This window comes from Dendropsophus ebraccatus, chromosome 4 (assembly GCF_027789765.1).
Source record: "Dendropsophus ebraccatus isolate aDenEbr1 chromosome 4, aDenEbr1.pat, whole genome shotgun sequence".
Classification (NCBI taxonomy): Eukaryota; Metazoa; Chordata; class Amphibia; order Anura; family Hylidae; genus Dendropsophus; species Dendropsophus ebraccatus.
In genome coordinates this window covers 62,463,835-62,475,841 of record NC_091457.1, presented here as the reverse complement: position 1 = coordinate 62,475,841, position 12,007 = coordinate 62,463,835, and the positions used below count along the sequence as shown (strand labels likewise).

General features: G+C 41.7%; 1 long non-coding RNA gene across 1 annotated transcript in view; it reads left to right on the top strand.

Moving 5' to 3' along the window:
- LOC138789684 (uncharacterized) overlaps window positions 1–11,180 on the top strand; it is a 35,760-nt gene extending 24,580 nt beyond the window's left edge. Inside the window, exon 3 of the long non-coding RNA XR_011362758.1 lies at window positions 11,033–11,180. This is a non-coding gene — a long non-coding RNA (uncharacterized lncRNA). The remainder of the gene's footprint in view (window positions 1–11,032) is intronic.
- The last annotated feature ends 827 nt before the right edge of the window (window positions 11,181–12,007 follow it).

The following is a 12,007-nucleotide window of genomic DNA, read 5'->3' as shown; positions in this document are numbered from 1 at the left end:
GAGCCTGAAGAGGAGGTAGAGCTGCTGCCTGCAGCCACACAGCGCGGACTAGGTGAGTATGATGTTTTTTTTGTTTTTTTTAAACTATTGGTGCATATTGGTAAACTGCAGGGGGCATTATTATTATATGGGGGCATACTGCAGGGGGCATTATTATTATATAGGGGCATACTGCAGGTGGCATTATTATTATATGGGGGCATACTTCAAGTGGCATTATTACTGTATGAGGGCAAAGCAGGGGGCACTTGTACTCTGGCCTCATGGCCATAGTACTTCTCATTGTACCCCTTTATATTGCAGTATATGAGCCACATAATTATCAGCACCATATACTGTGGCGCTATACAGTGCACATCACCACAGTATATGGTGCTGATAATTATGTGCTCATATACGTGGGAATGTATGTATGAGTTTACATGGGACTGTATATATATATATATATATATATATATATATATATATATATATATGGGAATACATGGGACTCTATGTATGAGGTTACATGGGATTGTATATATGAGGGGGTTATCCTTTTTAAAAATAAATAATTTATTGAACCTCTGCCAGGCATATTTCACTCTCTAGGTTTTAAAAAGCAGCTCTTGTGATGATAAGAAGCTGATTTAAAACCCCCAAGAGTGAACTCCATGAACTATATGTATAATATGTACTGTTTTAGTGTCATTTTGTGTCATTTTGGTTGGTGGTGTGCCCCGGGATTTTTTAAGTATAAAAAGTGTGTCGCGGCTCAAAAAAGGTTGAAAATCACTGGCCTAAAGAATTGATATAGGGACAGAGCAGAGGAATGACAGAAATTAGAAGATTGACTGGCTGATTGACTTTTTTTAAATTGTGATTTTCCAATTTTTGACACTTTTACAACAACATGCTTTAACATATTTGCCCTTCTGTAAAAGTCCCAGTATTGTAGCTACTATAGTTTGGGCTGTTTTAATCAAATTTGTTAAGATTCAATTTGCGAATCTTAACAAATTTGACCAAATATTTTCAAAGCTCGCAAAACGAATTTCCGGCTGCTTTGCTCATCTCTAGCTGTGAGTACACTTACTAATGCTGTACACTGAGCAATGTTGCTACAAAGTTACCAACCCCTTTAACCCCTTAATGACACAGGGCATACATGTACGACCTGGCGTCATTAAGGGAGTTTAGAGGAGGGGCGCGTGGCAACCCCACTCTGGACTGCCGTGATCCTGGGTGCTAATATGCAGCAGCCCAGGACCGCGGCAATTAGTGGGTACGGTCTGATCACTGTGCCCGCTAATTAGCCTTTTAAATGCAGTTGTCAAAGTTGACAGCTGCATTTAAAATGACTATTTTCTCCATCCCTGGTGTCTACTAGGGGGGATCGCAACCCTGGGACATGATCGCGGAGCAGTGATCCCCGCATCTGTACCGGGCTGGTGTCTGCGCCGTAATGGCGCTGATCCCGGCTCAACATCCTATTGTTCTCATGGATCTCATTGATCTATGCATTGATCTATGCATTGATCTCATTGATCTATGCAGTATATCTATGCTGCATATGAGAGATCAGACTAGTTATACTAGAAGTCCCCCAGGTGGACTGCTAGTATGTGTGTAAAAAAAAAATTAAAAATTTTTATAAAAAAATTGTGCATTTTTGATCACATCAAATACGGAAACATTGTAATAAAAAGTGATCAAAAAGTTGCATATGTGCAATGAAGGTACCGATAGAAAGTACAGATCATGGTGATACTTCACATAGACCAAAGGATAAAAGCAGTATAAGCATGGTGTTAGATTAAGCGCTCTGGCTTGCTTCGAAGGTTTCCGGCGTCTGGACATCCCTGGGAACACTGGGAACCCCTGAAGACACTGGGAACCCCTGAAGAAAGCCGGAGCACAGACCCAATAATTTATGTACCGGGCCAGAGGGGGTTACGGGGTTGACTTTTACATAATCCAGCGGGATGACAGTGAAATTAGTGGGATTGAAAGTGACAGGGAAGGATCCGCTGCGGAAGTGTTATGCGTGAATCACCCTAAATATATGATTAACTGCCAAGTAAAAACTTTACTTATTCTAAAACTTTCAAGGTTTTTTTCTTTACACTTTGAATGAGTGGCAAGTCTGTTCCATGAATAACTGGCGTTCCCTGTCCTGTATGCTAGATGGATTATTATTGAACTTCATGGTCTCTTTTGAAATAGAAGCACTGCAACATCTGAACAAGTAGATGTTACATCACAACCTGTGACTCTCCAAATTAGTCCTGTCATTTCCTATATGTTCAGTCACTATGTAAGTATCTGCTTGACTGCATGTCCCAGAACTCAGCATGCCTTTGAAAAAATCTTTCATATTTTACATTGTAATCATGCAATGCTTCTTGTCTATAAAGTAACATCCATTGCTGTGGTTGCTGTGGGCAGTTTACACCGGTGTCTTTTTTTACACCCTTTGATAATTCTGGGCCTATATTTGTGAATTCCTTATAAGATCAGTATTTACAGCTGAGGAAAGGGATTTCACAACTTGTTATGGGACATGCCCCATTAGGATTTGGAAATGACTAAAAATATAAATAGAGTTAAAGTGACACTGTCACTTTCTGTATGAGGACATCTCTACACAGCCTAAATTCTACAGTTTTCATTATCTTAATTTATTGTAGATTTCTTGGTGCTTGGTCCAGTGAAAAATGCTTTTTATGCTTTCCAATGCACCCATTGGAAAGAGCCGGTCTAGAGGTCTAGACCCCACACTTTCTAGGTCGTCCCATTCCAATGGCCACCGAGGGGGCCTGATCTAAAGGGCAATGACATTGTAGAGGGCGGGACCTACAGTGGAATGTGTGTGTGTGTGTGTGTGGGGGGGGGGTTACGTGGCGCTGCGGACGTGAAGCCCCACCCAAGTGGCACAAACCACCAATTATTTTTCACTGAACCAAGCATCAAGAAATCTATAAAAAAAAGGTATGAAAACTGCAAATATCTGAAGGGTTACTGTTATTAAACACAATGGACATCTTTGTGTTTTTTTGTTTGTTTTTTGCTTTTGCATTGTATACTTCATTTGGTATTTTAAAAGAAAAAAATTAATAGGTCTTTGCTAAAAATTTTACTTGTTTTCTTGTTAAGTCTGCTTTTTTTCACATACATGCAAGTAAAACCAATCAGACTAGTTTAGCTAAGTCTGCATTCCCCCCTCTTTCTTTCTCCTCTCATTTGAACAGTGTTCTGAACTGACTTATGACCTAATTAAAGTTGACCTTTGATGAGTCTTAAATCATTTTAGAAGATTGTTCAAGAAATATAGAACAAGCATCCTGACAGCCAGTCTGAGGGATTTCACTCTGAACAGCACAGAACAACCTGCAATGTATATTTGTGGAAACATGCAGGTAACAGAACCAAAAAAGAGCAAACTATTTTATTATTCTCTTTTTCTTAACAAGAAAATAAGTATACAATGCAGTAGTAAAAACTGATTTTAAGGTGTACAACCAGTGGTTTTACAATATGGCAATCTGAAAATTGGACTCCCAAACCAAATGGGAGTCTAAATATTCTAGCAGTAAGCAGAAAATTCATCCATATGATTGTCAGTAGGGGTCAATTAGGAACTTGGAGTGTGATGGGTTAATGAACTGATTTTTAATAACCCAGAATGGTATTAGTAACCTGGTTGAAAAATCTCACTGACAGGTCCAACAGTAGATGTATCTGTATCTCTTAAAATGTCAGTATGTAAAAAAGTTTTATTTAAGGGTTAAATAGTTTTGTTGTGTGTTGTATTGTCAGTTGAAGGACACTGCAAGATGATAAACTGAATAAATATTCAGCAATGTATGCAATGTCTGTCTGTAAGTCATGTCTGATATTGTATATGCAGTTATTTCACTCCATGTACTAATAGTAACAACCATTGTGTGGAGCTCTGTATAAAGCTGAAAGTTACATTTTAACCCTTTAAAGGACACCTTTCACCCCCCATGCCGGGGTGACAGGCTCTCAACCCCCTGTTAGATCCCCCTATACTCACGTGATCCCGCCGGGTCCCGCTTCCTGAGCCGGTCAGGTCACGGAGATATCAGCGCCCGAAGCCCGGCGCGCGTGCACACAGCAGAGTCAGATGCCCATAGAGAATGAATGGGGAGTCCGAGGCTCCATCATTCTCTATGGGCATCGGACTCATCGGACGGGCTTCGGGCGCTGAAATCTCCGTGACCCGACCGGCTAAGGAAGAGGGACCCGGCGGGATCACGTGAGTATAGGGGGATCTAACAGGGGATCGGGAGCCTGTAACCCCGGCATGGGGGGTGACAGGTCCTCTTTAAAGACCGGACCAATTTAGATTTTTGCGTTTTCGTTTTTCCTCCTTGTGCTTAAAAGGCCATAGCTGTTGCATTTTTTCACTTAGAAACCCACATGAGCCCTTATTTTTTGCTCCACTAATTGTACTTTGCAATGACAGGCTGTATTTTTTCATAAAGTACGCTGCAAAACCAGAAAAAAAATAAATGTGTGGTGAAATTGAAAAAAAATACACTTTTTTTTTTATTTGGGGGGAATTTGTTTTTAAACCTTTCGCCCTGGGGTAAAAGTGACTTATTATATATGTTGCTCAATTCGGTACGATTACAATGATATGTAACAATTATAACCTTTATTTTATGTGATGGCTTGTGAAAAATTCAAACCATTTTTAACAAAAATATGTTCCTTAAAATCGCTCTATTCCCATGCTTATAGTGCTTTTATCCTTTGGCCTTATTGGACTGTTTTTATTACAATTTTTCTGGATTTGATGCAACCAAAAATGCACAATTTTTCACATTGGGATTTTTTTGCGCTTACGCCGTTTACCTTGCAAGATCAGGAATGAAGTAAATTAATAGTTTGGGCGATTACACACGCGGCGATACCAAACCAAATGTTTATTTATTTATTTTTATTTATAAAATTGGGAAAGGGGGGTGATTCAAACTTTTATTAGGGGAGGGGGTTATTTATTAATAATACAACATAATTTTTTTTACACATATACTAGAAGCCCCCCTGGGGGACTTCTAATATAAGTACACTGATCTCTTATAGAGATCTATGAAGTATAGTTATACTGCATAGATCCATGAGATAGGCACTGGATTGCTTTCGGCTGCTGCAGATGAAAGCAATAGAATGGCGAGCCGGGATCAGCGCCATTATGGCGCACACCCCGGCCGGCACCAGGCCTTGGGATCGCTCCTCCGCGACAACACTAGATCACAGGTAACGGCTGCAGTAAGTATTCAGATGCAGCTGTCAACTTTGTCAGCTGCATCTGAATACTACATGTAGCACCCGTAACCGCGGCAGTTCAGAGCGGGGTCGCCGCATGGCCCCGCTCTGAACTCCCTTAAAAACCTCAGGGCTTAAATATACAAGCATTAATCATTATTACAAATTCCTTATTATTTAGCTGCTACTCAGAGAAAGGTAAGCCTGAAAGTTAGAGCCATATTACACTGTGCGATAATAAGGGTGAAGAGAGGGCTTGGCAGGTCAGCGATTACTTTCCCCCCATTCCCTGTTCACTGCCTGTGCCATTACATGCACAGAGGCAGCAGCGGTAGGGGCTGCTTGGACCATCCTTAGATAATCCAAGCTGCTCATTGAAGTCAGTGGCAGTCTGCTGTCGCCACACACAGGTCGATGTGCAGCAGACCATTGCTGACATGATTGGCATCTTTCAACATTTTGAAAGACTACGATCAGCCTACAGACAACTAAAATGGTCTGTTAACATGCGCTATTACACCAAAAAATTAGTGTCCGGCAATCATTTGGTGTAATATGGCCTTTAGACTTTCTTCAGACCCAGGGTTAGCAAAAGCAGCTGGGAATAGGAGGGGTCTAAACACCATCTCAGATAATAAAAGCAAGGGGGGCTCGGGGAGAAACCTCAGAGGGCAGTTCACATCGGCTAGAAAGGTGATACAAAGTAGTATGCCAGGAGAAAATCACATGGACTGTGTACAAGCTTGGAGACAAAAAAAAATATAGCTCATATAGCAGGCTGTAGAGGTTATAGAAGCATTTTTTTATAAAGTCGCATAAAAATTGTGTACTGTAATATGTACAAAGCAAGAACATTTTTTTTCAAAGGTAGCCATACCTTTTAAGAGCTCTTTCCTACCTAGTACTATTGTCTGCATAATTTTGCTGCACACTTAAAGGGGTTATTTAGCGTGGGGGCTATTTTTAGATCTGGCCCAGATGGTGTGCCTGAGATGGTGTGCCCGCCTCCTTCACTGAGTGGCTGAGCGGACCTGAGACGTCACGTCTCGGGCCCCTCGTCAGACACCCGTAGGTGGCTGGGAACCGGGCACTGGAGCGCCGCAATGGAGGTGAGTGAACGTCTTTTCTTTCAGCCACCTCCTCCCCGGCCAGATCTAAAAATAGCCCCATGCTGGATAACCCCTTTAAATAGTGTTTCCCAGTCCTTAATACAAGTCCTTGTCTGAATAACTCATTTGCTAATTGTTGGTGCTAAATATATGCTGTATTCAGTCTCTCGCTGTGTTAGAGACCATCCTTTTCTATTTATCACTATAGTCACCAACCTTTGCCAGCTCTTCAATTCTTTTCTACAACATGGAGCCCAAAACATTATCCCATAGGCGAGATTTGGTCTTACAAGGGATTTATAAAGGGGCAATATGACATTTGAATCACATCATTTCTATTCATACAGCCTACACAGACTTTTTTTTTGCATTTACAGTTATGACTTGACATTTCATATTGATTCTTAGCTTACTTTTAACCTGTGCACTCTTTCTTTTATTCCTTCGACCAGTTCTATTTATTTAATGTATATGCACTAATACTATTACTGGGGCCTAGTCGCATTACTTTACATTTATCAACATTCAATTTCATCGGCCACATTCTTGCTCATGCAGCCAGCTTATCAAGGTGACATCTGGAAGGGGAATCTGATTGTGACATACTCCATATTTCTAAAAGAGTTCTCACATTATTTTTTATCCAAATCCATGCAGAATATCTTAGTGTAAACTGGAATTTACCTTTAATTCATTAAATCAAATATGTGATGCTTATGTGATGTGTTGCAATGGAAAGGGACAGAAAATCGCTGCGATATTAATTGCTTCCCTGTCTATTTGGAGTATGTGCCCTTTGCAATAGACCCCAGCAGGACAAGCGTCCCTTGCTGAGTTCATAGGAGAGGATAGGATAGTAAGCAAGTTGGTTCAGAACCATACAAGCATGTTAGAGACAAAATCTCTAATCAGCAATCAGACCCAAAGTCAAAGCCAAACGGTAATGCCAGGGACAAAATCAGAATGCTACCATTGTCAGAATTAGGAGGGAACATCAGAATAGAACCATAAAAAACAGAAGCGGGAAAACCAGGGAACGAGCCAGAACACAGAAAATATAAATTGCAGAGTAAGGCAATGTTCACACAACATATGTTTAGCATAAATCATGGAAGTTGTTGCAATTTGCAAAAAACGGCCATGATTTATGCCCCGGCCGGAGCATATGCACACTGTATACACTCCGCCGGGATTTCATCCGGCCGCACACAAAACTGACATGTCAGTTTTGTGCGACCACTATTGTTTGAATAGCAGCGGCACAGAACATGTCAGTTAACACAATCAAGCAAACATGTGCCCGCATCTGAATTCACCAGAAATGAAGATCATCCGGCCGGTACTGCAGTTCCTTCTGAGCTGATCTTCAGTAACCCGTCCGGGTCACAGAATGGCCTAAGGGTGGTATTTAGGGATGAGCGAACTTTTGAAAAGTTCGGTTCGGTTCGATCCGGCGAACTTTCGTGAATTTCGGATCGGTCCGAACCGAACTGAAAACGAACCTTGCTCTAACGGCTGAATAATTGCAGCTACAATAGTGGGAGTGTGATAGGGTATAGTTTAGTTTAGTTGCAGTTGATATTACAATGAAAAAAAGTGGGAAAAGAAATTTCCAAAAATAATGAGAAAAAAATAATATTAATAATAATAGGAATAAAATTAATAAAATATAGTGAATCAAAGTGCCAAAATAGTGAAAAAAAATATTGGGAAAAAAAGTTTACAAGGAGGATGCGGCAGCACTTGATTGCACCCAGGCCAGTATTGTTGAGAAGAGACAAGTCGAGAACCAGGAGGAGGCAGCAGTAGATTGCTCGCCTCTCAGTCCAGTATTGTTGAGAAGAGACAAGTTGAGCAGCAGGAGGAGGCATCAGTTGATTGATTCCAGTCCAGTATTATTGAGGAGAGGCTACTTGAGGAGGAGGCAGCAGTTAATCGATTCCAGGCCAGTATTATGGAGGAGAGGCTACTTGAGGAAGATGAGGCAGCAGTTGATTGATTCCAGGCCAGTATTATTAAGGAGAGGCTACTTGAGGAGGATAAGGCAGCAGTTGATCGATTCCAGGCCAGTATTATTGAGGAGAGCCTACATGAGGAGGATGAGGCAGCAGTTGATCGATTCCAGGCCAGTATTATGGAGGAGAGGCTACTTGAGGAAGATGAGGCAGCAGTTGATTGATTCCAGGCCAGTATTATAGAGGAGAGGCTAATTGAGGAGGAGGAGGAGGAGGCAGCAGTTGATTGAGTCCAGGCCAGTCTTATCGAGGAGAGGCTTCTTGAGGAGGATGAGGCAGCAGTTGATCGATTCCAGGCCAGTATTATCGAGGAGAGGCTATATCAGGAGGAGGCAGCAGTTGATCGATTCCAGGCCAGTATTATTGAGGAGAGGCTACTTGAGGAGGAGGTAGCAGTTGATTGATTCCAGGCCAGTATAATTAAAAACAGACTACTAGTGATCAGGGGCGGATTAACTTTACCATAGGCCCCGGGCTGTGCACCTAGCCTGGGCCCCCCCACCCCACTGTAACTATGGCAGAACTAGCCTGGCGTTCATAGTACAGGACAGATAATGTCATGATGTCCTGATTTGTGCAAAATTGCCATTAAAAAACTGTGATTTTTTGCAAATCATGGCAGAAGTGTAGCCAGGAGACAGTACACCATTGAAAGTATAAGTCTTTTTGGGTGGTCATGGGCCCCCCAGGAGCTCAGGGCCCAGGGCTGCCGCCCAAAATGCCCCTATTATAATCCACTACTGCTAGTGATGATTATATTTCTATTTTTGTTCCTCGGCTTACAAAGTTCTGACAAACTAAAACTAAATGATACAATTGCATCTAGGGGGTCACATGATTCTTTTGAGAAACAAAATAACAAATGTATCATTCTTTTGTTCCTGTGTTTATATGCCAAGGTTATTTCTGCATTTTGTGTATGTTCACATCTGAAGAGTGAAAGGAATTAACTCAATTAGCTTATTTAGAACTGTGAAGGCAAATCGATGGAGGCAGATATGGTTATTGATAAATCACTCATCGACATTTATGGACTAATCTTAGAAGTGAGTATTTGATAACGCCTTGCCATTAATGAGTTAATAAATGTTGACATAGGTGGAGTTCTAACAGCTTACCGCTTTTTGGCTTATCATTGTGAGTCTGAGAAGCAATGTGTGTGACAGTCACTTGATGTATTTTTTAGAGTTAGTGTCAAAATTAAATGTAGAGGTCTGGTCTTCGAATATATCAGATATCTGTTCTCAATAATGCTTACATTCTGTCCCGGTACTTTACATTGCTTCATTTTATATATGTGTTGTTAAAGGCTCTTTCCTTCCTAATTTCTCAATTACAAGTTAGTCATGAATGATCTTTATTTATGACGAAGCTAAATGTTTATTATGGATTTTTGCCCCTACCAATTGCCCTGTGTGACTACATTGGTCACCATACATTGCTGATAGTAGTTCACGTCCCTACGAATGTGTGTAATTCCTATGGCTTGCCCATAAGGGTTAGCTCTAAATCGTACTACACATTTATATTTGTTAGGGTACAAACACACACATTGTATACGCAGCAAATACGCAGCAGATCTGCAGCAGATTTGGTGGTGCAGATTTGATGCTGTGTTCAGTTATTTAGATCTAATCTGCTGTGTATTTGTTGTGTATTTGCTGCGTATCGGTATATGGTGTGTGTGTTTGTACCCTTAGAGGCAATGTTGCTGACTAAATATGACGTCACTTATGTGGGTGGGTTATGGAGCTTCCCATGCTGCTAACTCCCTCCCTCCTCCCTCTCCCTCCATGATGTCTGCTGTCGGCCCATATCATATACACAGTACACAACTACTCCCATCATGTGTTCATAGTGTAAGCCTCAAATATTTCAAACATAACGTAATAGTGAATTCGACACCACAATCCGGAGGGGGGGATGGGGGAGTGAGTTAGCAGCACGGGCAGCTCGCTAACACAAACCATAAGTCACACCCTCGTTTCTCAGCAACATGTGATCAAACAAAGAAAATTCCTGGAAAAGATATTACACAAACATAGCGAATCAAACATAATTAGCGGCACATTGGCTACAATTGGAAAAACATTGCATTATGTTTCACACAGACACATAGTCTAAGGATACAAACACACACACCGTATACGCAGCCTATTTACTGCTGCGATACACAGCAAATACGCAACAAGTACGCAGCAGATTAGATCTAAATAACTGAACACAGCATCAAATCTGCGCCACCAAATCTGCTGCAGATCTGCTGCATATTTGCTGCGTATCTGCTGCGTATACGGTGTGTGTTTTTGTACCCTAACAAGGAAAAAGCCTTGACTAGCTATTACCTTACCAAGCAAGCATTGTTTGCAAGAGGTTTATATTATTTATTTATCTTTTTATTAAGGTCCATGCTCGGCCACGGCTATGGGACGGCCCTGCGCCTGGGTACACAAGCCGGCTAAGGCTTGAGGGAGATTGCCCGGATTGTGTACCCAGATTGGGACAAGCATAGTAGATTACAGAAGTTGATCATTGGTAAGTTATTTACCCACTATGTCAAACAAGAAACTCTACTGTTATGGTCACCTGACGCTCATATATTACTAATGTCTGTACATTTTTTGCTTTCAGCCAAACATGTGGAGACCAGGTGGTCCAGTGTGAGGGACAGATTCATCAGGGAGCGACGGCAGCTGATGAGGCGTGGGGCCTCACAAAAAGAACTCCGCTCTTTGCGTTTTGCCCCAATGCGGCGTTTCATTTTGAATGCCAGCAGACGGCACCAGTAAGTGTGTGTCTTAATTGCATCTGTCCATGCTAGGATCAGATGATGTCAGTATTAGTTCAGTCTGTTATGTGTGCAGACATATAGACATGTGTTACGTAGACAGAGATTATATACATCGAGCTTCCTGCAGGGTGACCTATATATTTCTGGAACTGGATAATAATAAAGTTACTAACAATAATGCTCCCCCTGCTGTACACTCAATATTCTTTATAAATGCAGCGTGCCCTAACTGGATACTAAAAATTGTTTATTAAGTCGATGATGTAAGACCTAACTGGAGTTCGATTTAGCTACAAAGCACGGACAGGATAAATGGCGACAAATGTGCCCCAATGATTACATATGACCTAACAATGTCCCACTCATTTCTCAAGTGAGATTTTTAGGGAGCCAAGGGCTAATTAGCGCAAGATGTGAGAATAAATTACTATTTCTTTGCAGACATATTATTTTCCCTGAGCATCATTTTTGGGGAGCAGTGTGAGAATGTTGATCAATAGTCTAGATTATGCGCAAAGGTAAGGCTAACACCAGACATGGCTGGGCCCCATAGCAAACTTTTGATTGGGCCCCCCTCCCCCCCGACTGACCACTAAACGGTCAAGTGAAGTCATAACTACATAACTGCTAGCTCTGGTCAGGAGTGCTTGCAGTTAAAGGGACATTTGCAAAACCCAGGAGACCAGCAGGGCCACCCGGTGCTGCAAATGATGACGGCTCAGGGGGCCCAGTGTATTGCAGGAGCAGGCCATGGGACCCCCTGATGCGGCGGGCCCCATAGACGCCGCTATGGCTGCTATAGTGGTAGTTACGCC